The 25,243-nt window shown below is 45.6% G+C and overlaps 1 protein-coding gene across 12 annotated transcripts in view; it reads right to left on the minus strand.

Moving 5' to 3' along the window:
- Positions 1-25,243, minus strand: part of TULP4 (TUB like protein 4) — a 1,043,161-nt gene that overhangs the window by 955,514 nt on the left and 62,404 nt on the right. For 4 of the 12 annotated variants that reach the window (XM_073560996.1, XM_073560990.1, XM_073560994.1 and 1 more), the window contains one exon: positions 2,339-2,508. The exons of the other annotated variants lie outside the window; for them this stretch is intronic. The gene's annotated coding sequence lies outside the window, so the exon portion shown is untranslated. The remainder of the gene's footprint in view (positions 1-2,338; positions 2,509-25,243) is intronic. 12 annotated transcript variants of the gene reach the window in all.

The raw sequence follows: 25,243 nt of genomic DNA on the forward strand, positions 1-25,243 counted from the left end.
AGGGGTGCAGTTTTTAGAATGGTGTCACTTTTGGGTATTTTCTGCCAAATAGACCCTTCAAAGTGACTTCAAATGTGAGGTGGTCCCTAAAAAAATGGTTTTGGAAATTTTGTTGTAAAAATGAGAAATCGCTGGTCAACTTTTAACTCTTATAACTTCCTAAAAAATAAAAATTTTGTTTCCAAATTGTGCTGATGTAGACATGTGGGAAATGTTATTTATTAACTATTTTGTGTCAAATAACGCTCTGGTTTAACAGAATAAAAATTCAAAATTTGAAAATTGCAAAATTTTCAAAATTTTTGCAAAATTTGTTTTTTTCACAAATAAATGCAAAAATTATCAACCTAAATTTACCACTAACATGAAGCCCAATATGTCACGAAAAAACAAGCTCAAAATCGCTAGGATCCGTTGAAGCGTTCCTGAGTTATTACCTCATAAAGGGGCACTGGTCAGAATTGCAAAAAATGGCCAGGTCATTAAGGTCAAAATAGGCTGGGTCATGAAGGGGTTAAGAGATACTAGACTCAACCATATAAATCTCTGTCCGTGCATGTCCTGTGCCAACCCCGACGCGCGTTTCGCGTGGGCTTCCTCGGGGGGCTGTAACTGTGTTTGAGCAGGGTGCCACGTCATAAGGTACTAGAAGTCACATGTCCTGCAATTTATGCACGGCGCCTGCGCGCCATGTCAAAAGGTTCTAAGCAGTACCGGTATAGCAGCGTTATATACGGCTCATGCGCAGAGTCACAGGTCCCATTCAACACACTCCGATCAGCTTCTCAGGCGTCCGAACGGGTTAGGCATAGTGGGTATGCGTACATGCTGAGAATAACATTATGGAGGAGAAATAATTTAATGGGGAAGTAACAAATATATTAGTCATATCACAAAAAAACATTAGTGATAAAATAAAAATCACAAAAGTGACAAGTGCATAATAAACATTAAAAGTGACAAGTGCATAATAAACACATATAATACATATAGATCACTACATCATAATTACAGCAAAATAGCACCAACTGTTATCAGAATTGGTTCCGCTCAGTGACAAGTGCATAAAAACATTCATATATATTACTACATTATATGGAATCACAATTACATCAAAGCAGCATCAACTGCCAGCAGAGCTGGTTCCACACAGTACAGTATATACTGCATCTCAGTAACACGAGGTGCAAATCCAAGTGCAATACAAAAATGCAAAACTTCATCATATCACATAATAAAAACTAAATAGAAAAAAAAAATAAAAAATAACTAATTAAAAAACGAAAATAAAAATAAAAAGTCAATTTCTTTCCCCTTGACCATGACATGGATGAGATCTCCATTACACAGAGTAGGATCCTTTCATTATCCACCAGATGTCAGCACATTCTCCAGATAACCGGTCAGCTTCTTCCAAACATCGAATGCACCCAAGAACTCGAACAGTAGATGAGGTAAGTGACTACATAAGATGACATAAGCGACTACATAAAACAAACAGAAATACACAAAAACACACTGTGACTCAGTTCACATACGCTGTAGATAACGCTGCTATACCGGTGCTGCTTAGGACCTTCTGACGTGGCACGCATGCGCTGTACACGGTTTTGTCAGACATGTGGCCTCTAGGACCTTTTTGACATGACGTTCACGCACCGGTGATAGCGCTATTGATTTGCAACAGCTGTACAGCCCTTATATATATACATCCTGCTCAAACACAGTTACAGCCTCCCGAGGAAGCCCCCGCTAGCGAGATTGCTATGTGTGACAGGGCCTTTCCACACACTGAAATGCAGGCTCTCCTGAGATTGGAGAAAGACTCAAATATAGTATTGAAACCCTCTGACAAGGGGGGCAACATTATTATTATGGATAAGGCAATGTATAGGGAAATGTGTCTTGATATATTGTCTGATCAAAGTTTTTATGAAGTTCTTAGACATTATCCTACCTCTACCTATGCACAGAAGCTTGAGGCTTTGCTGACTAAGGCCCTGGATGACCAGTTGATTGATAAAAATGAGATGTCCTTTTTGAATTTGAAATGTACACAGATTGCAACATTTTATGGACTTCCTAAGGTGCATAACGGGTATACCCCCCTAATGTCTGGGCATTGGCAGTTTGACACAGGGTATTAGCACCTTTTTTTAATGAGATATTGAGACCCTTTGTGCTAGCCCTGCCTTCCTTTGTCCACGATACAATGTACGTCCTTAGGAGATTGGAAGATAGGCAGGTTGAGGAGGGAGTTTTTCTCACCAGCCTTGATGTGGAAGCTCACTATAGCGCGATACCACACAAGGCAGGATGTAAGGCGGTGAAATCTTACCTGCAGACGAGAGGGATGCATCTTGGGAGACATAATGACTTTGTCATGGACCTTCTGGTGTTTATCCTGGAACACAACTACTTCTCGTTTGATGGGCACTACTTCCACGAGCTCAGGGGTACTGCGATGGGGAGCTCTTGCGCCCCCACGTATGCAAATTTATTCCTGTGCTGGTGGGAGAATTTGGTCATTAATGAGAGTTATGATATTTGGACATCAAAAATACCCTTTTTGGGTAAGACATATAGATGACGTCCTCCACTGTGATGGACGTCTTGAAAACATATTGGGACATATTGAGGTTGAACCCCGATCTGAGAGAGATGATCACTCCCAAACCCTCGGTTACATACCGTAGGGGCAGAAATTTGAGGGACCGTCTTGTCCATAGTCATCTACAGGGTGATTGTCCCGAGCCTATATGGTTGAATAAAACTAAGGTTGTGGGCACATTCAAGTGTGGCTCATGCAAAGCATGCGAATACATGCCTAAAGAAAATAAGTTTAGGAGTGATACAACTAGAAGGGTCTTTGAGAATAGGGAGTTCATAAATTGTCGTACAGAAGGTATTGTATATTTAGCTAAATGTACTTGTCCCAAAATGTATGTTGGAAAAACTAGAAGTGAGTTTAGGAAGCGTATTTTGAACATATAGGAGACATTAGGAGAAAGGAGGATACTCCAATATCTAGACATATTTGGGACGTCCACAATGGTAATCCAAAGGCTGTGAAAGTTCAGGGTATTGAAAAGGTTAGGGCATCACCTAAAGGAGGTGACCATGACAATAAAGGGCATGTCACACTAAGAGATATCGCTAACAATATCGCTATAACTTGTGACGTTATAGCGATATTGCTAGTGATATCGCTATGTCTGATACTTACCTCCGACCGCTCCCCCCGCTGGTTATCGCTGATCGCGCGAGAACGTCCAGGACCGTTCCTGCGTCCTCCTGCCCGGCTCCACGCGTCGCTCGTCGTCACAGCAGGAAGCGCCGCAGGAAGCTGACGACGAGCGACGCGTGGAGCCGGGCAGGAGGACGAAGGATCGCCTGGTGTGACAGGTAAGTAGCGACCCCCGTCCCCAGCGATGTCGCTGGTGAGATCTGCCTGTGTGGCAGCTCACTAGCGACCACTTAGCGATGTACCAGCGATCCTGACCGCGTCATATCGCTGGTCGGGATCGCTGGTACATCGCTAAGTGTGACAGGGCCTTAAGATCTTGAAGAAAGAGACACAATGGATTTTCAGATTAATTCTGTCACTCCTCATGGTCTTAATGAGTGTATTTCATTCACTCCATTTATCTAAAATAATCCTTTCAGGATCAGTGTATAATACTTATATGGATTTGAGTTTTCTAATATAGGGAGGTTATCGTAATGTAAGTATAGGTAGGATATGGGGGATTTTATCCATATATTATACAGGGGTTATTTATATCCTTCTGATTTGATGTCCCTTTAAAGAGTAATGTGGATGGCCCTTTAAATCGTGTGTAGATTCATCTCTATGTTCCGTGGTTGTGTTGCAGGGGCAATGTGACTATGCTTTATAGGGCAATAACGAGAAAGATGCCCCTCTTCCTGTGGGTTTTTTTGGGATAGACAATGTGAATTCCCTGTGATTATTTATATGAAACTTATCCGATCATATTCCTGGCTTTCCAATGCTATTTCTTTCTGTTCATGGTTACTAAGCGACGGCCATCCCTCTCCTGACGTAACGACATCGTCATGTGAAGTGGCCTTCCTCTATTGGCTCTATGGTAGGGAGCTGGGGATTGGTCACTGTGCGTGCACGTCATGATGGGGGCGGGGAGTTATCCATTCATGTTGGGCATTCGTGCCGCCACATGTGGCTCATATCATAGCCAGTTATGCTCCGTTATATGTGATAACACAAAATAATCTTTGAAAATTCTTGGAGAACAGGAGAAGTCCCAGAAGACTGGAGAAGAGCAAATGTTGTTCCCATCTTCAAAAAGGGGAAGAAGGTGGACCCAGGCAACTATAGGCCGGTGAGTCTGACTTCTATACCAGGAAAGATCTTTGAACAAATTATTAAACAACATGTATGTCAGTACCTGGATAAGAATGAAGTGAGTAAACAGAGTCAGCATGGGTTTGTAACTAATAAGTCATGTCAGACTAACTTAATTTCCTTCTATGATGGAATCACTGATTGGGTGGATCAAGAAAATGCTGTAGATATAGTATATCTTGACTTCAGCAAAGCATTTGACAAAGTATCTCAAACAATCCTTATTGAAAAAATGACTAGGTATGGAATGGACAAGGCAACTGTTAGGTGGATTCATAACTGGCTGAGTGATCAGACCCAAAGAGTGGTCGTAAATGGCTGCACATCCAGTTGGAAGAATGTCTCAAGTGGGTTACCAGAAGGGCTCTGTCCTGGGCCCTGTATTGTTCAACATCTTTATCAACGATTTAGATGAAGGAATTGAGGGTAAACTGATTAAATTTGCTGATGACACAAAGCTAGGAGGGATAGCTAATACTAGAGAAGAGAGGGAGAGGATTCAAGAAGATATAAATAAACTGGAGAAGTGGGCAGCAACTAACTAATGGTTTTTAACAGGGAAAAATGCAAAGTACACATCTGGGCCATAAAAATGAAAAAAGCATATACAGAATGGGAGGAATAGGGCTAAGCAACAGCACATGTGAAAAAGACTTGGGTATACTAATAGATCACAGACTGAATGAGTCAACAGTGTGATGCAGTAGCAAAAAAGGCAAATGCAATTCTAGGATGTATTAACAGAAGCATAAAGTCTAGATCACGTGAAGTCATTATTTCCCTCTACTCATCTTTGGTCAGACCTCATCTGGAATATTGTGTTCAGTTTTGGGCACATTTTAAAAAAGACATCAACAAACTGGAGCAAGTTCAGAAAAGAGCGACCAGAATGGTGACCGGTCTGCAAACCCTGTCTTATGAGGAAAGGTTGCAGGATTTGGGAATGTTTAGTTTGCAAAAGAGAAGACTGAGAGGAGACTTAATAGCTGTCTACAAATATCTAAAGGGCTGTCACATTGTAGAAGGATCAACTTTATTCTCATTTGCACAAGGAAAGACTAGAAGCAATGGGATGAAACTGAATGGGAGGAGACACAGATTAGATATTAGAAAAAACTTTTTGACAGAGTGATCAATGAGTGGAACAGGCTGCCACGAGAAGTGGCGAGTTCTCCTTCAATGGAAGTCTTCAAACAGAGGCTGGACAGACATCTGACTGGGATGATATAGCGAATCCTGCTTTGAGCAGGGGGTTGGACCAGATGGCCCAGGAGGTCCCTTCCAACTCTACGATTCTGATTCTAATATATGAATAATAGCCTCCTGATGTGTCGGTACTCACGAGCGTGCCCACTCCCCGGCGCATCCCCGCGGCTGCTGCTCTCTTCGGGTCTCGGCGCGTCGGTGCCCGGTGCATGCGCGCTTGCACTCTCTCCTCCGCCAGGGTCCCTGGGAGCGCTGACCCAGTGGCTCCGCCCCCAACATGGCGGCGCCCACCGGGTATTTCTGCACAGCGTCTGCAGAGGTAAGACGCCTGATTATTTTAGCGGATTAGCGCTAGCGTCTTTACGCCTGGCGCCTACCCACGACTCAGGTCCTTAACCTTCTGCCTGTCAGCTCCGTGCCTGTCAGCCCCGTCTCAGCCATGCCAGGTCAGCCCCGTCTCAGCCATGCCAGGTCAGCCCCGTCTCAGCCATGCCAGGTCAGCCGTGCGTCTCATCTGTGTCTCCCGGCTCTGTGTCTCAGCCGTACCTGCCCGTGCCTGTCTGTCAAGTGTCCCTGTCCTGCCTGCCTTGTGTCTCAGCCGTGTTCATACACACTCCTGTATCTCTTGTGGTGGGTCCACATCTCCAGCACCGTCCTATAGCTTCCTCCTTATTTTGTCCCTCTTTTTCCCTTTCAGCTCAAAGCCCCCGCCAGTCCTGGTCTCTCTGGTTCCGTTGACCCCATGTGCCTTCCGTTCCAGCGTACTGCCTCCAGTCCGGCTTTCCCGTTATCACTCAGCCCTGCCCTGAGTCCCCCTTTGGCTCCGGCTGTTGTGGTTCTACCTCCCTTGGGCCTGCTCCTAACACTCCCTGTTATAGGGGGTGGTCTTCACCTGGTCCGTTCGCCCTTGGGGGCTATGGAGCCACGACCCAGAGGGTCCACTCTTGGGTTTTTCACCAAACTAACCCTATCTCTAACAGTATAATCAGGCCATGGATCCTGCTGGAGCCTCGGCCACCCAGAATGAGCTAATATTTTTGCAGGAGAATCAGACGCGTATGATGTCGCTCATGAAGTCTATGGACTCCCGACTCTCCGCGCTAGAATCATAGAATCGTAGAGTTGGAAGGGACCTCCTGGGCCATCTGGTCCAACCCCCTGCTCAAAGCAGGATTCGCTAAATCATCCCAGTCAGATGTCTGTCCAGCCTCTGTTTGAAGACTTCCATTGAAGGAGAACTCACCACTTCTTGTGGCAGCTTGTTCCACTCATTGATCACTCTGTCAAAAAGTTTTTTCTAATATCTAATCTGTCTCCTCCCATTCAGTTTCATCCCATTGCTTCTAGTCTTTCCTTGTGCAAATGAGAATAAAGTTGATCCTTCTACAATGTGACAGCCCTTTAGATATTTGTAGACAGCTATTAAGTCTCCTCTCAGTCTTCTCTTTTGCAAACTAAACAATCCCAAATCCTGCAACCTTTCCTCATAAGACAGGGTTTGCAGACCGGTCACCATTCTGATCGCTCTTTTCTGAACTTGCTCCAATTTGTTGATGTCTTTTTTAAATTGTGGTGCCCAAAACAAACCTCTGATCCTGGGAACGCTTCTCAGCTTGCTGGCCAGCAACAAGAGCTGGCCCAGCAGCGAGACACCCAGGCCTATATTCTTAGTTATATGGCCTCAGTGGACGAGGTCGGCAGTCGGCCGCCTCGTCTTCCGTCCAAGCCGTGACTCCTCACCCTCCTCCCCGGTTAGTGAAACCACCCCGGTACAATGGGGACCCTAAACTGTGTCGGGGGTTCTTTAATCAGTGCCGTCTCCATTTCGAGCTGCTGCCTCAGCAGTACCTTACGGATCGGGCCAAGGTGGCCTTCATCGTTTCCCACCTGGAGACGCTCTAGCATGGGTTAATCCCCTCTGGGAGCGTGACGACCCCGTGGTCTCTCAGCTGTCAACCTTCCTGGAGACCTTTCGTCGTGAATTCGATGAGCCGGGTCGCCTCACTTCTACTACAGAGTCACTTTTTAACCTCCAGCAGGGGTCCCTAACGGTCGGTCAGTACGCCATCCGTTTCCGTACCCTATCTTCTGATTTGGGCTGGAACAACGAGGCACTGGTGGGAGCTTTCTGGCGAGGTCTTTCTGGGCGAATAAAGGACGAGTTGGCAGGCTGCGACACCCCAACTGCCTTGGAAGACCTAATTTCTCTAGTCACCCAAATTGATCTTTGTTACCAGGAGCGTGCTCGTGAGAGAATTCCTCGCCCTTCTCTGTCTACTCGAAGACCACCCAGTCCTCGACCCGGGACGTCCACCTCTGCCTCTGCACCGGAGCCGATGCAAGTGGATCAGCTTAAGCTATCCGAGCAACATCACAAGGAGAGACGCACCCAGGGTCTTTGCTTCTATTGCGGGAGTGCGTCCCATTTGCTCCGAGCCTGTCCTGAATGTCCGGAAAACTCCGCCTAAGCCAGGTAAGAGAGGCCTCCCTAGGTGTATATGATACCTCTCTACCCCTCACTCTGTCCGTCTTGCTGCATGTTGGTGGTAAACGTTTCTCTGTCACAGCCTATGTAGATTCGGGTGCAGCGGGGAACTTTATCAGGCTCGAGGAGGCTATTACATTTTCGGTCCCTGTGAGGACTTTAGAAAATCCTCGGACCCGTTGATGGTAAAAACTTACAGGAGACGGTTACTCAAGTTACGCAGAAAATAGAGCTTCAAGTAGGGGCTTTACACAAGGAAAAAATTTCATTTCATGTTTTAGCGGGCATCTCCCATCCTGTCCTTCTTGGCCTTCCTTGGTTGCGGACTCACGAGCCCACCTTGGATTGGCATAATGATAATATTCTGCGCTGGGGGGATTCCTGCCAGGGGCGGTGTCTGTTGCCGGTGGTTCCCGTTCCCTTTCCGTCCCCTCCGGGTTGCCCTCCATTTATGGTTCCTTCACGGATGCCTTTGACAAGAGGGAGGCAGAGAACCTTCCTCCGCACCGACCCTACGATTGCCCCATTGACCTTGTCCCTGGTGCCGTCCCTCCTAGAGGGAGAATCTATCCTCTTTTGCCTGCAGAGACTCAAGCCATGTCTGAGTACGTTCAAGAAAATTTAGCTAAAGGCTTCATTCGAAAGTCTTCCTAACCTGGTGGCACAGGCTTCTTCTTTGGTAAAAAACAAATACCCCTTACCACTCATCCCCGAAATCTTCGCCCGCCTGAGAGGAGGGCGTGTGTTTACCAAACTTGACCTTCGTGGGGCCTATAATCTGGTCCAAATTCGCGCTGGGGATGAGTGGAAGACCGCATTCAACACGCGTGATTGTCACTATGAGTATTTGGTTATGCCGTTCGGCCTTTGCAACGCTCCTGCAGTTTTTCAGGAATTCGTAAATGATATTTTTCGAGACCTTCTCTACTCTAGTTTCGTGGTTTACTTGGACGACATCATCTTTTCTCCAGATCTATCATCCCACAGACGAGATGTTCGTCAAGTTCTGCAGCGTCTGAGAGAATCATTTTATTGCCAAGTTGGAAAAGTGCATCTTCGAACAGCCCTCATTGCCTTTTCTCGGGTATATCGTCTCGGATTCCGGCCTGAAGATGGATCCAGAGAAGGTGTCCGCCGTCCTTAACCCCTTTCCTACATTAGACGTACTATTCCGTCCATGTGACCTGGGACCTAAGTCCGAAGGACGGAATAGTACGTCTAGCGCGATCAGCTGCGCTCACGGGGGGAGCGCAGCTGATCGCGGCTGGGTGTCAGCTGATTATCACAGCTGACACCTGGCACTATGTGTCAGGGGGGGTCACGGACCGCCCCCGACACGTTAACCCCTGGCACACTGCGATCAAACATGATCGCAGTGTACTGGGGGTTTAGGGAAGCATCGGCAGGGAGGGGGCTCCCTCCGTGCTTCCGAGACCCCCACAGCAGTGCGATGTGCAGCGCTGCTGCGGGGGTCTCCTTCCCTGCAGGTCACCAAATCCAAAATGGCGGCGAGGACCTTCGGGGGCCTGCAGGGAGGCGGTTTCCTCATGCCTGCAAAGCGCCGACATAAGGAAGCCTGCAGCACTGCCTGTGACAGATCGCTGATCTGTCACAGCGATATGTGATGTGACAGATCAGCGATCTGTCACATAAAAGTGATGTCCCCCCTGGGACATTGTAATAAAGTTAAAAAAAAAGTGTAAAAATAATTACTAAAAAAAAAAAAAATCGCTAAATAAATTAAAAAAAATTTTTTCCCTAATAAATTCATTTTTTAAAAATAAAAAAACAACAATAAAAGTACACATTTGGTATCGCCGCGTCCATAACGACCCGCCCTATAAAACTGTCCCACTAGTTAACCCCTTTATTGCACCCCCTAAAAAATAAAGCTTTATCATCATACCGCCGAGCAAAAAGTGCAATAACGCGCAATCAAAAAGACGGATATAAATAACCATGGTACCGCTGAAAACGTCATCTTGTCCAGCAAAAAAAGAGCCGCCACACAGCATCATCAGCGAAAAAATAAAGTTATAGCTCGCAGAATAAAGCGATGCAAAAATATTTATTCTTTATATAAAATGGTTTTTATTACATAAAAGCGCCAAAACCTAAAAAAACAACATAAATGAGGTATCGCTGTAACCGTACTGACCCGAAGAATAAAACCGCTTTATCAATTTTACCGCAAGCGAAACGGTGTAAACGCACCCCCCAAAAGAAATTCATGAAACGCTGTTTTTTGTTCATTCTGCGTCCCAAAAATCGGAATAAAAAGCGATCAAAAAATATCACGTGCCCGAAAATGGTACCAATAAAAACGTCAACTAGTCCCGCAAAAAATAAGACCTCACATGACTCAAAATATGAAAAAATTTTAGCTCTCAAAATGTGGTGATGCAAAAACTATTTTTACAATAAAAAGCGTCTTTTAGTGTGCGACAGCTGCCAAAAATAAAAACCTGCTATAAATAGTAAATCAAACCCTCCCATTATCACCACCTTAGTTAGGGAAAAATAATAAAATTAAAAAAAAATGTATTTTTTTCCATTTTCCCATTAGGGCTAGGGGTGTGTTGGAGTTAGGATTGAAGTTAGAATTGGAGGGTTTCCACTGTTTTGGCACATCAGGGGCTTTCCAAACGCGACATGGCGTCCGATCTCAATTCCAGCGTCAAATGGCGCTGCTTCCCTTCCGAGCTCTGCCATGCGCCCAAATAGTGGTTTACCCCCACATATGGGGTATCAGCGTACTCAGGACAAATTGCACAAAAACTTTTGGGGTACTGTTACTCTTGGGAAAATAACAATAAGGGGTGAAAGGATCATTTTTGTGGAAAAAATATGATTTTTTTAATTGTACGGCTGTACGTTATAAACTTCTGTGAAGCCCTTGGGGGTTCAAAGTGCTCACCACATATCTAGATAAGTTCCTTGGGGGGGTCTAGTTTCCAAAATGGGGTCACTTGTGGGGGGTTTCCACTGTTTAGGCATCAGGAGCTCTCCAAACTTGACATGGCATCCGATCTGAATTCGAGCCAATTTTGCAGTGAAAAAGTCAAACGGCGCTCCTTCCCTTCCGAGCTCTGCCATGCGCCCAAACAGTGGTTCCCTCCCACATATCAGGTATCGGCGTACTTAGGACAAATTGCACAATAACTTTTGCAGTCCAATTTCTCCTCTTACCCTTGTTAAAATAAAAAAATTGAACCTGAATTAATTTTTTTGTGAAAAAAAGTTAAATGTTCATTTTTTTTTAACATTCAAAAAATTCCTGAAGCACCTGAAGGGTTAATAAACTTCTTGAATCTGGATTTGAGCACCTTTAGGGGTGCAGTTTTTAGAATGGTGTCACTTTTGGGTATTTTCTATCATATAGACCCCTCAAAGTGACTTCAAATGTGATGTGGTCCGTAAAAATAAAATGGTGTTGTAAAAATGAGAAATAGCTGGTCAAATTTTAACCCTTAAAACTTCCTAACAAATAAAAATTTTGGTTCCCAAATGGTGCTGATGTAAAGTAAACATGTGGGAAATGTTACTTATTAATTTTTTTGAGTGCCACTTCTCTGTGATTTAAGAGCATAAAAATTCAAAGTTGGAAAATTGCGAAATTTTCAAACTTTTCGCCAAATTTCCGTTTTTTTTCCACAAATAAACGCAAGTTATATGAATTAAATTTTACCACTAACATGAAGTACAATATGTCACGAGTAGAGTTGAGCGCAACGGGTCGAAAAAATTGAGGTCGGCCACGAGGTCGGCGACTTTAGCGCCAAAGTTGCGTTTCAAAAGATGCTTTAGCGCCCTTTTTCAGCCAATCAGGAAGGACGGACACTGGGCAACGTGATGACATAGGCAGCGGTCACCACAATCTTGTAGAAGGGCATGCAAGTGATTGGCTTGCTTTGTGTGGCGTCACAGGGGGTATAAAAGGGCGGGGACGCCGACCGCCATGTTACTCATGCTGATCTCAGAATAGGGAGAGCTGCTGCAGCTGCTGATTCTGTAGGGAGAGCGTTAGGAAGGCAAAAAGAAAAAAAAAACTGCTTCTGCTGCTAGCGCTTTTCACTGTAGTTTGTGTGCAGTGAAGGGTGAAGATTTTTGCTTTTGTGCAGCAGCGCTGGTGGTGATTAGCCTGCCTTTTAAGGCTAGCTGCATTGCTGTGTGCACACTGGTGTTCAAACTGCTTTTTTCAAAGCAATCCAAATTGTATTGTTTTGGCCTGGTGAGTTAGTGAGCGTTCATTTTTTCACACACCGTACTCCTCTCTCAGTACCGTGTAACGGCTGTTATCACGGCCAAATTGAAGCTATCTACGTGTGTGACTCTGTAAGGAAAAGTAGAGGAGTTTGTCCGTTCTTACAGACCTACACCTTATAGTTTGTCCGTTTTTCAAACAGTTTAGTATATTTGCTGTTTGATTACATTCAAAACTAGAGAGAGACAGCGTGTCAGTCCGTATACAAAAACAAGGAGCTTGACAATTTTACATACACCGTACAGCGGTGTACGTGCACGCTCCTCTCTCAGTACCGTGTAACGGCTGTTATCACGGCCAAATTGAAGCCATCTACGTGTGTGACACTGTAAGGAAAAGTCGAGGAGTTTGTCCATTCTTACAGACCTACACTCAAGGGAGATTCCAATTCTGCCCAATTCTATATACACCTTGTAGTTTGTCATACACTAGGCAATTCCTGCCGGTCACATTGCGGTGTTATAGACACAGGGCCTGACAGAATCCAACTGTGTCCTGAAGTGTAGAGAGATTCCAATTCTCCACAGTCCTCTATCCACCTTTCTTACAACATCCAGAATCTGCCTGTCACATTGCGGTGTAAAATAAACAGGGCCTGACAGAATCCAACTGTGTCCTGAAGTCTACAGAGATTCCAATTCTCCACAGTCCTCTATCCACCTTTATTACACCATCCAGAATCTGCCTGTCACATTGCGGTGTAAAATAAACAGGGCCTGACAGAATCCAACTGTGTCCTGAAGTCTACAGAGATTCCAATTCTCCCCACTACTATAAACACCTTGTACCTTGTTTTACAGTACCATATAGTTGGTGGTTTTTTGGGTACATTTTCCCCAAAAATGAGCAAGTGTGGTGGAAGAGTCCGTGGAAGTGGGCGGGGGTTGGCAGCTGGTAATGATGGTGTTGGATCTGCTGGTAGTGGCAAAAGCAAAATAGCACCTAATGCAGGAGGTGTTGAGCTTGCGTCATCGCCTGGCTCCACAAGGCCTCGAAGGCTCCCTTTTCTGGGAGTAGGTAAACCGCTTTTAAAGCCGGAGCTTCAAGAACAAGTTTCGGCTTACATTGCTGACTCAGCCTCTAGCTCCATCGCCTCCTCTTCTGAAGTTTTAAAAAATAAAAGCACTGAGTCATCATAGGAGGCTCATGTTCATGAACCACACCTTTCCTTGTGTCCTTTACCCCAACCAAAATTGAAGGATGCGGCAGGCCACACTACAGATTACTCCATGGAGCTGTTTTCACATACCATGCCTGGGTTATCAAGTCAAATCGTGAATTACCCAGGCAAAGATGAATCTGACATGGAGTGTACTGATGCACAGCCACTGATAGATGATTCTGCTGGTACATTCACTCAGAGCACTACATTGTCCTCGTAGTGTACTGAGCAAGAATCTGACCCAGATAAGACTCAGGTGCCCCTTCCCGCATATTATACCACCTTACACGGTGACACAGAGGAAGGTGCACATGACATTGAAAAGGAGGTGATGGATGACCCAGTTGTTGATCCAGATTGGCATCCATTGGGGGTAGAGGGTGCCGCTGCCAATAGCTCAGAAGAGGAAGAGCATCCGCAGCGGGCATCAACATCACAACAGCTGTTATCTGGCAGGCCCGGAGCAGTCCAAAAACGGGTTACAAAAACCAAAAGAGCTGCAGGACAGCTTGGCCAGACGGTCAAAATAGCACAGCGTGCAAGGCCTCAAAATGTCTTCCATAGTAGGAAGAGTACAGTGTGGCACTTTTTTGAACAAAATCCTAATGATCAGGCAAAGGTTATCTGTAAGAAGTGCGCAAAGACCTTTAGCCGAGGGAAAAATCTGAGAAATTTGAATACCAGTTGCATGCTAAGACATTTAACCACCATGCACTTGCAAGCGTGGACGGACTACCAAAACTCACGTACCACATGTGCTACTGCTCCCAAAGAAGGTAGTCAGCAACACTACATTGTTTCCCCCACTGTAAGTCCACCGGTTATTTAGGGGAGGAGGATGCTTCCCGTGGGGCAAGAGAAAATGTTGGCGTGGCAAAGGTCTGGTACTGGGTTTGTGCCAGCAAATGTTGAGTTGTCGTCGCAAGGGCAAATCAGTCAGGGAATCACACTGCTATTGCAACGAAAGACTGAATAGGCCATCAGAAAGAACACCAACTCCATCACCATCATCAACCCTCTCTCAGTCCGCCATGTCCACCGCTAGTTCCACCATATGCAGCTCTCAAGTCCAACTCACCCTACCAGAGACTATGAGTAGGACAAGAAAGTACTCATCCTCTCATCCACGTACAGTGGGTTTGAACGCCCACATTGCCAAACTAATCTCGTTTGAGATGATGCCCTATCGGTTGGTGGAAAGCGCAGCTTTCCGCGAACTCATGGCCTACGCAGTACCACGCTATGACCTACCCAGTCGCCACTTCTTCTCTCGCAAAGCCATCCCAGCCCTCCACCTTCATGTGAAAGACCGCATTGTCCATGCACTCAAGCAATCAGTGAGTGGAAAGGTGCACCGCACAACTGATGCATGGTCCAGTAGGCATGGCCAGGGCCGTTACGTGTCCATCACTGCGCACTGGGTTAATGTGGTGGATGCAGGGTCCACAGGGGACAGCTGTGATGGCACAGTGCTGCCTAGCCCACGGTATAGGAAACAGTTGGCTGTAGGCGTTCGACCCTCCTCCTCCTCCAGAAGCGAAAGCTCATCCACAGAGCGCAGTCGCACGAGCACTGCATCCACAGCTGACAGTGGTGCACACGATGTGTCCCACTATCGATCAGCTAGTGGAAAGCGTCAGCAGGCTGTGTTGCAGATGTGTTTGTGCGACAGACACACGGCGGAGGTACTGGCTGACTACTTTCAGCGACAAACTGAGTCATGGCTGGGCAGTCTACTTCTTGAGGCAGGCAAGGTAGTTAGTAATAACGGCCGGAATTTTGTGGCAGCCATAGCCCTTTCAAAACTCAGACACATACCTTGCTTGGCTCACACCTTGAACCTGGTGGTGCAGTGCTTCCTCACTAATTATCCGGAGTTAACAGGCCTGCTCCATAAGGTTCGAAGACTGTGCTCGCACATCCGCCGGTCCACTCCAGTCGTATGCAGAAGCTGCAGCGATTGCTCCACCTTCCCAAGCACCGCCTAATTATCGACGTTGCAACAAGGTGGAACTCCACCCTGCACATGGTTGAGCGGCTGTGCGAACAGAGGCAGGCCGTAATGCATTTGTGGGAGGATACACAGGCAGGCACATTGAGGGCAGACATGGAGTTGACAAGTGTGCAGTGGTCGAAGCTGAAAGACCTCTAAAGTCCTTCAATGTTTTGAGGAATGCACACGGCTGGTAAACGCAGACGACGCCATCATAAGCATGAGCATCCCACTTATGCGTCTGCTCATGCAAACTTTGACGCACATCAAGGAGCAGGCGTCTGCAGCCGAGGATGATGAGGAAGAGGAGGAGGGAAGCCTTGATGACAGTCAGCCATTGTCTGTTCAGGGAACTGTCGTGGACGAGGTGGAGGAAGAACAGGAGGAGGAGGATGATGATGATGGGGATGATTATTTAGGGGAGGAGGATGCTTCCCGTGGGGCAAGAGAAAATGTTGGCGTGGCAAAGGTCTGGTACTGGGTTTGTGCGTGACTGGAGGGATGTGGATTTGCCTGAACGTGCTCCTCCACCCAGCACTCGCAGTGCATCATTGACACCGGGAACATTGGCCCACGTCAGATTATGCCTTGCAGATCCTAAAAAGGGACCCCCGCATTGCCAAAATGATGAACGATGATGACTACTGGTTGGCCAGCATCCTGGATCCACGCTATAAAGGCAAATTCCAAAACATCATGCCACAGGAGAACCTTGACCTAATATTGGCTAACAAACAAGCAACTCTGGTAAACCGGTTGGTTGAGGCATTCCCAGCACACAGCAGCGGTGATGGTTGTCAAACGAGCCGTAGGGGCCGAGGGCAACTTGGAAGAGGTGTTGGTGGTGCACACATCAGAAGTGGCGTTGGAGACAGGGGTTTCATGACCATGTTGTGGACTGATTTTTCAAGTCCCGCTCACACGACTGGTAATTCCGCATCAATTGAAAGTGACAGGAGACAACTATGGTTACAAACTACTTTTCCTCCCATATCGATGTTCTCCCTCACAGGTCATTCCCATTTGACTATTGGGCAGCTAAACTGGACACCTGGCCTGAATTGGCACAATATGCCTTACAGGAGCTCGCTTGCCCAGCTGCAAGTGTGCTATCGGAAAGAGTCTTCAGTGCTGCTGGATCAATCCTGACAGAAAAAAGGACCCGTCTGTTGACCCAAAATGTGTATGATCTAACCTTCATTAAAATGAACCATGCATGGGTTTCCAAGGATTTTGTCACACCTTACCCTGATGACACATAGCCATTTTTCTGGCAACCTTTCTTTGGTCCGCCTCTTCCTGTGACTTGACCAATTTCACCTTTAGCAGCAGGTGAATGTCCCACATCAACATGCCATTTTGTAAACCTCCCTAACTGGGCTGCCTCCTCCCCCCATGGCCGGGGTCACCACCTAGCGCACGCAACCGTGCGAGTGCCGTTGCCCTGGACAGGTGGGTGGGCCGACTCTTGGGCGCGGGCACAGGGTCCCTCATAGTGCAATCAAGTGTCTCTGATGGTGGGGGTGCACACCCACCGTCAGACACACCGCCGTACTATGAGGGGCCCAGTGCCAGTAACGACGCACACGAGTGGGCCCCCCTTGCTTGGGCAGGGCCCCAGCATTTGCAATGTTTACCTCTCCTTACTCCTCCGCTGTGTAGTCTGGGCTGTCAAATCCTTCACTGGGACTGCCACTACAAATTTGGTGAACTGATAGAAGATGATGGTTAAGACGTAGCTATGCCCTGTCCCGCTGGCCGGGATCTAGCTTTAGATGATCAATGGCTTCCATTTCTTATGGACGTCTACTCACAATGAGATGCAGTGGTGGTTTCTCATCAGCTATCACAGTTTTCCTACCAACAGACGTGACATTCCAGCGCACATTTTTAAATGTGCCCTCTCATACCAATCCAAATGAATCGCCTACGGCATGTGGCTTCTGTCTTTTGCACTCCAAAGTTAAGTGACAGAGCATGATAGGCAGTGAGCACCATGTTTACATCTCTCCCTGTGATCAAAATTATATGGATATGAGTAATGGCGATGGGATCAACGGTACTGCGATACAGCAACACTTTCTTCACAAAGAAAGGTTTTCGCTGTCTCCATACACTAATTAATTGAGGGTCTGCATCGCCTGAGAATTGTGACGCAAGTTTATCCCGTGAATAGGAATTCCTAGATTTCTGCAATCACTAGAATTTATGTCAGTAATTGTATGCATCTCATTTCCTATTGCGGAGAGTCTGGACTGTCTTACTGAGACAGAAATATATATGAAGATTTAAAAATACCACCAAAAGTGTATACTGGTGTACGCTTCAAATACATTTCCTTTTTTCTACTTTTTAGATTGTTGTCTAATCCATACTGAGAACATGGAGATTTTAAATATCTAAACTATGCTATATATTCCTGCTATCCAGTGATAATGTACCCTTTCTCAACTTTGTACAAGCTGGTCAAATCCATACTGGGCCTGAGACCGTCTGAGCCTGCCTCCTGATCTATAGACCTATGTTTTTAGTGTGTAAACTATGCTATACATACCTGTTATCCTGTGATACGGTACCCTTTCTCACCTTTGTCCAATCACGTCTAATCCATACTGGGCCTGAGACCGTCTGAGCCTGACTCCTGATATAGACATAGGTTTTTAATGTGTAAACTATGCTACATATATACGTGTTACCCGGTGAAACTGTACCCTTTTTATCAACTTTCTAGAATCTTGTCGAATCCATACTGGGCCTGAGAACGGCTGCAGAGCTGTTAAGCAAGCTACAGCAACCGTGGTTTGGACACGTAATTTTTTGCATTTTTTCAGGAATGCCGGTTAGGCCTAATTCAGGAATTGCAGTTGAACTGCACTTACTGGGAAATCATCGTTCGCGGGGAATAATTGGAATCACAGATCCCCATCACTAACGGTGTTCTGCTGGTTATCTGCACCTGTAAGAGACAAAAGCTGGTCCTTTCAGTGTAGCGCGCATGCAGCCCCGGACATGTAACGCCATGATAGACCATGATAGTGCCAGAGCCTCGCGTATCCCTCTAGTAAGCTTGATGCGTACCGCGGGGACATGCCGGAGTCTCGTTCGTTAACGGAATATGCTGACAAATTGCTAGCACAACTACAGACATACCACACCACACACACAATCGACAAAGCTTTCAATATGTGCATCTTTTCTTGAGGTGGCATGGTTGTGGTTTCCCGGGTGGAGTCCAATTAAGCCGCAGGCTCCACTCCTGGTGTTGCCCTTTTGGACATTCCTTTAAGGTTCAGCTTTGCAATCATACTGCCCCCGGAAAGCAAACACTTTGCCTTCATGGACGTTGTTTGGAGGTTCGTGGGAGTAACGCCGCCCGATCGCCAGTTCGCATAATTTATTGGTGGGAAGTCCGACGGTATATGATCGTGTTCGATTTCAGAATTTTTTTTTTGGTTGGTATTTTACATTTTTATTCGAGCCTTTCTTGACTTCATAAGGGAATAACAAGCCTATATCTGTGTCTCCTCCACCTCCTCCTTTTACTCCTCCACCTCTTTTCTAAATGTAGTTGCCCTTTTCCATATGTAATTTTTGTCTTCTGAGCATTTTCTCTGCTTTGGGACACCTTTTAAGGTGTTTTGTAATTGTTTTCTATGTGTTTGTCTGCCATGGTTTTCAATGGGGTTCGACAAACATTCGACGAACTTGCCTCCTGTGTGACGAACCAAAACACTAGCGTGGTGGCTCAACACTACTCCTGATATATAGACGTACATTGTTAATGTTTAACCTTCGTCAGGCTGCATAATTTTACAACGTTAACAGGCAGCAGAGGTACAATTGTACCTTCATATATACCTCCACTGTGGGAAGACTTTCTCCTTTACTTGGTTTCAGAAACTAAAGTTCATTCAGCTACAAATGTAATGCTGATATCTATTGGCCAGTGTTGTTACTGCTCACTTATGTTACTGTCAATTAAGTTGATTCAAACTGGGAGTGGCTTCTACTTCTCTTCCTGCCTCCCTCCTCTCAGTAGCCATTTTGCTGTTCATCTCATTGCTGTGAGCACACACATTTTTAGGCTTGTGAAGTCTTCAATTTCTTGGATACGAAGGTAGGAAAGACTCACAGCATCTAACAGCCAGTTATACCTTCATTCGCCTTATGTGGGAACAGAACAGTCAGAAATTGTCTTTGAGCCTGGACTTGGCTTACATATATTTTGCATGAAACTTATCACTATAGGTATGATTTTTATACGAAAAATGGATAATTAGTATCTACATATTGTTTTACGATATTTTACTTATATTCAGCACAAAATAAAGATGGTGGCTCTGTTACAATTTTCCTATTGGTCGAAAAAACAGTCGAAGATGGAATGAAAATTCTGAAACCGTATACGGTTTACATAATATATATTTATAAATAATTATCACTAGAAATAATTTACTTTTTTATCTGCACTTTAGAATCGAGTTTTATTCTACTTGCCACGTGTTACTGAACTAAATTACGAAGCCAAAATTCATCTACCATGTCATCATGAGTGATAGTGATGCTGGATCTAGTTTCCGCCATAATCCAAGAAAACGTGTTTGCAGGTTAGTATCATTTTGTGAAAAGCCAATAATGTAGTATTGTGTAGTATTTCGGAAAATTATTTATTTTTCATTTTTTCATATTTACAGATTTACGTCTGACGAAATAATGCGAATGCTAGAAGAATCTGATTCTGAGCATGAGGAAGAACCATATGTTGCATCTGATGATGAAAACGATGTACCACAAGTGGATGTTACTGAAGAAGATTCAGACATTGAGCAAGAAATGGTCATAGAGCAGGAAAAAGAATACGACTCAGACGAAAGTGTTGAGGATGAGTCTGTGCCTCAAAGTGCAGGCGACATTTGGACTGCTAAGGATAAAACATAATGGTGTAGTGATCCACTGCCAAATGCACAAACAAAATCTCGTAATGTCCTACGACAAAGAGGTGGCCCTGCAGCAATCAGCAACCTGTATACAGCAAAAGAGATATTCAAGTCAATCATGACTCCCGAGATGTGTGACATCATATTACGAGAAACGAATCGAAAGGCCAAGAGAGTTTGTGATGCTTACAACAACGAACTGGTACAACGTTTTCCTGATTCTTCTGAACGGCCACCACAAAAAACATTCAAGCAATTTACTGAAACTGAACTCCATGCATTTTTGGGCATACTGATTGCTGCTGGTGTGCACAAAGACAACAAAGACAATCTGGAGGAAATGTGGAATGTTGATGCTCTGCCTCTTATACGTGCAGCCATGTCTCGTGACCGCTTCAAGATGATACTCAGATTTATCAGATTTGACAACGAAAATACACGTGCAGAACGTGAGCAAACAGATAAAGCTGCACCAATACGGGACATCTGGACAATGCTGAACAGAAATCTGAAGAGAGCCTACAAGCCATATAATTGTATCACCGTCGACGAGCAATTATTTCCATTTAGAGGCCATACTAAATTTACCCAGTATATACCTTCAAAACCAGCTAAATATGGCATAAAGATTTTCTGGGCTTGTGACTCGTCAAACGCCTACCCATTACAAGGTCAGCTCTACACTGGGAAACCAACTGATGGTCCTCGACAAGTAAACATTGGTGAATGAACAGTATTGGACCTAGTGAGCTCGTATAAAGGCTCTGGAAGAAATGTCACCACCGATAACTTCTTTACAACCATGGAACTAGCTAAGGTATTGAACTCCTGGAACATGACACTAGTTGGTACAGTGAGAAAAAACAAAAGGTTCCTACCTAGCAACATGCAGCCTGCCAAAGAAAGGCCTGTAAACTCGACAAATTTTGCCTACAATCATGATGCAACAGTCTGTTCATATGTACCAAAGAAGAACAAATCAGTCGTGCTTCTATCATCTATGCACATGACGGGAGAAGTTGAAGAGACACTAGCAGCCAAGCCAGAGATAATAACATACTACAACAAAACAAAAGGCGGAGTTGATGTTATGGATAAAATGTTGGGAGAGTACACTGTGAAACGACGAACAATACGTTGGCCTCTGGCATTTTTCTACAATATGATTGACGTCACTGGGTTTGCATCCTACATCATCTACAGAGAACACAATCCAAGCTTCAGGACAAAGGATCAACGAAGAAAGTTCCTGAAAGATCTCGCAAATCAGCTGTGTATGCCTGCAATTGAAGATCGTAGTACAAACCGAATGATGATGAGAAACCATTTTCTTCGAGGTGCAGTAGAAATGGTGCTTGGACGATGCATTCTGGTAGCATCGCAAGCAGCAGCTGGCCCTCAAATACCTCATGGTAGTCGTGGACCCTCCCCTGTTGTTGGTAGTTGCTATGTCTGCCGAGACCTGAGGCGAAAACAACGCAAGACTAGAAAGTCTTGTGTGGTTTGTGTGAAACCCATTTGCGATGAACACTCGGTAGCAAAGACAACATGCATTACTTGCGAAGAAAATCAATAAAAAGTTTCTTACATTTTCTTTTAGAATGTAAATGAACAGATTTTTAACTTGTTTATAATAAAATAGCATTCTCATTAAAAAAAAATATTCTTTTTTCCTTGCATTATCTTCATTCAAAATATATGAGGGTACATTTGTACCTATGCAGCTTGTTATAGATGCAAAAATATCTCTACCCCTTATCTCGGAAGGGGGTGGAGATATTTTATTGAAATTTGGCCAATATATTCTGGACCAAAACTGCAGAGATGTCACGAAATTTCAGCCCTCTACGGCTTTTCGAAAAAAAGTTATTGCAATTTTAAAAAGGAATAGGTACAATTGTACCTACTCAGCCGGACGAAGGTTAAACTATACTATATATACCTGCTATCTGATGATACTGTACACTTTGACTACTTTTTATATTCTTGTCTAATCCATACTGAGCCTGTGAGCGTCTGTGTGACTGATGGAATATATATGGAGATTGACAATTATCCTTTGACTGAATAGAGCTGTACATTTCTGATACAGTGCCATATATCTGATGTTATTTTGTGTCTATTATGTGAAAAATTTTGGTGGAAGAGGCCGCGGACGTGGGCATGGGGGGGGCCAGCTGGTGATGATGGTGGTGGTGCATCTGCTGGTAGTGGCAAAAGCACAATAGCAGCTAAGGCAGGAGGTGTTGAGCCTGCGTCATGGTCTGGCTCCAACACGCCTGGAATGATACCTTTTCTGGGAGTAGGTTAACCGCTTTTTAAGGTGGAGCATGAGGAACTGGTTTTGGCTTACATTGCCGAAACAGACTCCCATCAAATACGCCCGCCTCTTCTGAAGTTTCAAAAAATGCAAGCACTGAGTGGTCAAGTGCTGGCTCCTGGTCAGGAAGAACCCCTTTCCTTGTGTCCTGCACCCCCACCCAAACTGAATGAGGCAGCAGGTCACACTTCAAATTAGTCCATGTAGCTCTTTCTATCATACCATGCCTGGGTTATCAAGTCAAATCGTGAATTCCCCAGTCCAAGATGAATCTGACATGGAGTGTGGGTGGCCAGCCAGGGCAGTGGGGTTAATCGGTCTCGGGCCGGTGTCTCACAGGGATGTGTCACGGTGGTGGTGACCCGTTCCGTGGCCCTGGGCGTCCATGCAAAGGGGTGAATTGCGTTTATAGGTGAATGATATGTGACGCCACCTCTGGTTTCTGATTAGATTGACCAGCGCTGCAGTGTCGCTTCTGTGGGACAGATGTTGTGGTGCAGCTAAGATGTAGAAGACCTGCACAGGTAGGGCCGTAGTCGCAGGGCAGATGAAAGAGTTGGGAGATGGTGTGCAGTGCAGGATGTAGCTGAGCCATGCACCAGGCGCAGGAGAAAGATGACAGACACAGTCGTGCAGTTGCTTTACCTGTACTTGATAGGTGCTGTCCAGGACCCAGAGTACAGATAGAGAAGGAGTTGGTCAGCCTGGAAGCCAATTTGGATTTCTCTCTCTGCAGATAGGTAGTGTGGCCTCCGTTCTAGCGCTTATCTGAGGTACTCGCAGTGCTGAGTTCAATGAAGTTCCCCCTGTTGACTCTCTTTTGGAACTTTCTCGTATGGCTGGCAGCCGTAGCCTTTTCCTTCTGGCTCACACACGTCGATGCTGGGGCCTCCGAACCTCAGTTGGGTAAAGAGCATTTACAGCTGCTACTTCCTCCGGATTCTGCTGCAGGAACGTCAGTGTCCATATAAACTCGGAGACCGGAATCCGGACCATGCGCTCCAGCTAGGAGTGAGCCTTAACTCTGCTCATCCTCCAGCTCCCCTTCTCACGTCCACACACTTCCCCTTCCCTGCACAGAATGGCCTAACTTACCTCCTCCCGACCACAGAGAGCAGCTCCTCAGCAGTCATGTTCAGAGGTCTCCTTGCTGGCGTGGAGTGGGAAATGTGTTGTGTGTTGGTTTAACTGCTAGAGGGATCCTTCGTTGCTCCCAAGCATGACATCACACTCCCTAGGAGGAAGGTAATGCCACTGTGGCGACCGTACTCCTGGGGACGCCACAGGTGCACTGATGCCCAGCCACTGCTAGATGATTCTGCTGGTACATTGACCCAGACCACTACATTCCCCTCACACTCTACACAGTCAGAATCTGACCCAGAGGAAACTCAGGTTCCCCTTCCCGCATACTATACCACCTTACACGGTGATAAAGAGGAAGGTGCAGATGAAAGTGCAGGTTCCTTGAGCTGTTGGGGGGGGCATACTCATGGGCGACAGCACTGGCACAGGGCCCCTCATAGTACGCAAAAGTGTCTCTGCCATCAGACACACCGCCGTACTATTAGAGGGGCCCTGTGCCACTGCCGTCGCCGAGTGGGCCCCCCGTTTGCTCAGGATCACAGCACTTGCAAAGTTGAAATACTTACCTTTCCCTGCTCCACCGCCATGACGTCTTCCGCGTTTCCTGACAGTGATAGTCTGATCAGAGAGCGCAATGACATCACGTCTGTACGCCCTCTGCCTAAACAGCCAAGTGCAGTGAGACGGACGATGGGGACGACAAGGAGTCCAGACTAGTACAGGGATTCCATAGCGAGGAGACTTATTTAATTGTTTTCAATGTTGGGACAGCAATTTTTGGGGAGCACTATACTCTGGAGAATGATATATGGGGCCCACCATACACTGGAGCATTCCAAAGGTGGACATCAGACACTGGAGCAGCATTTACAGGGCACATTAAACACTAGAGCATTAGAAGTGGGGCCCATTATGTATGGAGCATTATTTGGGCCCATAAAACAGTGGGGCTTCATCCATGGGGACTAACATATACTGTAGCATTATGTGGAGCACAATACATAATGTTTCAAACATTATATGGGACCAGTGATTCTGTATGGAGAAATATATGGGCCTCATTACTCTGTATAGTGCACTATGCGGTGGCCATAATACTGTATGGAGTAATATACTGTCCGTTTTTGGAGCTATTAAAAATGGATATAAGTCATGAGATGTAAAAAGTGAAGTATTTTTCATTGTACCATGCCGCTATTTCTCTGCGGTATCGGAGCATCATGAGTTGTGGTATGTGTTAAAGGGGCACTCTTTGGCCCAGGGCACATGAAAACCTGGAGCCAGCCCTACCCCCCTACAAATTTAGCCAAATAACTTCCATTTTTCAGTGCGTAACTAGTATTATGAAGTAAATTAAGGTTGAAAAGCTTCAGTAATCAGAATTGATGTTTTTGGCATTCAAAAGG

The sequence above is a fragment of the Dendrobates tinctorius genome, unplaced genomic scaffold (genome assembly GCF_039654945.1).
Source record: "Dendrobates tinctorius isolate UK_male_01 unplaced genomic scaffold, ASM3965494v1 ptg000310l, whole genome shotgun sequence".
Classification (NCBI taxonomy): domain Eukaryota; kingdom Metazoa; phylum Chordata; class Amphibia; order Anura; family Dendrobatidae; genus Dendrobates; species Dendrobates tinctorius.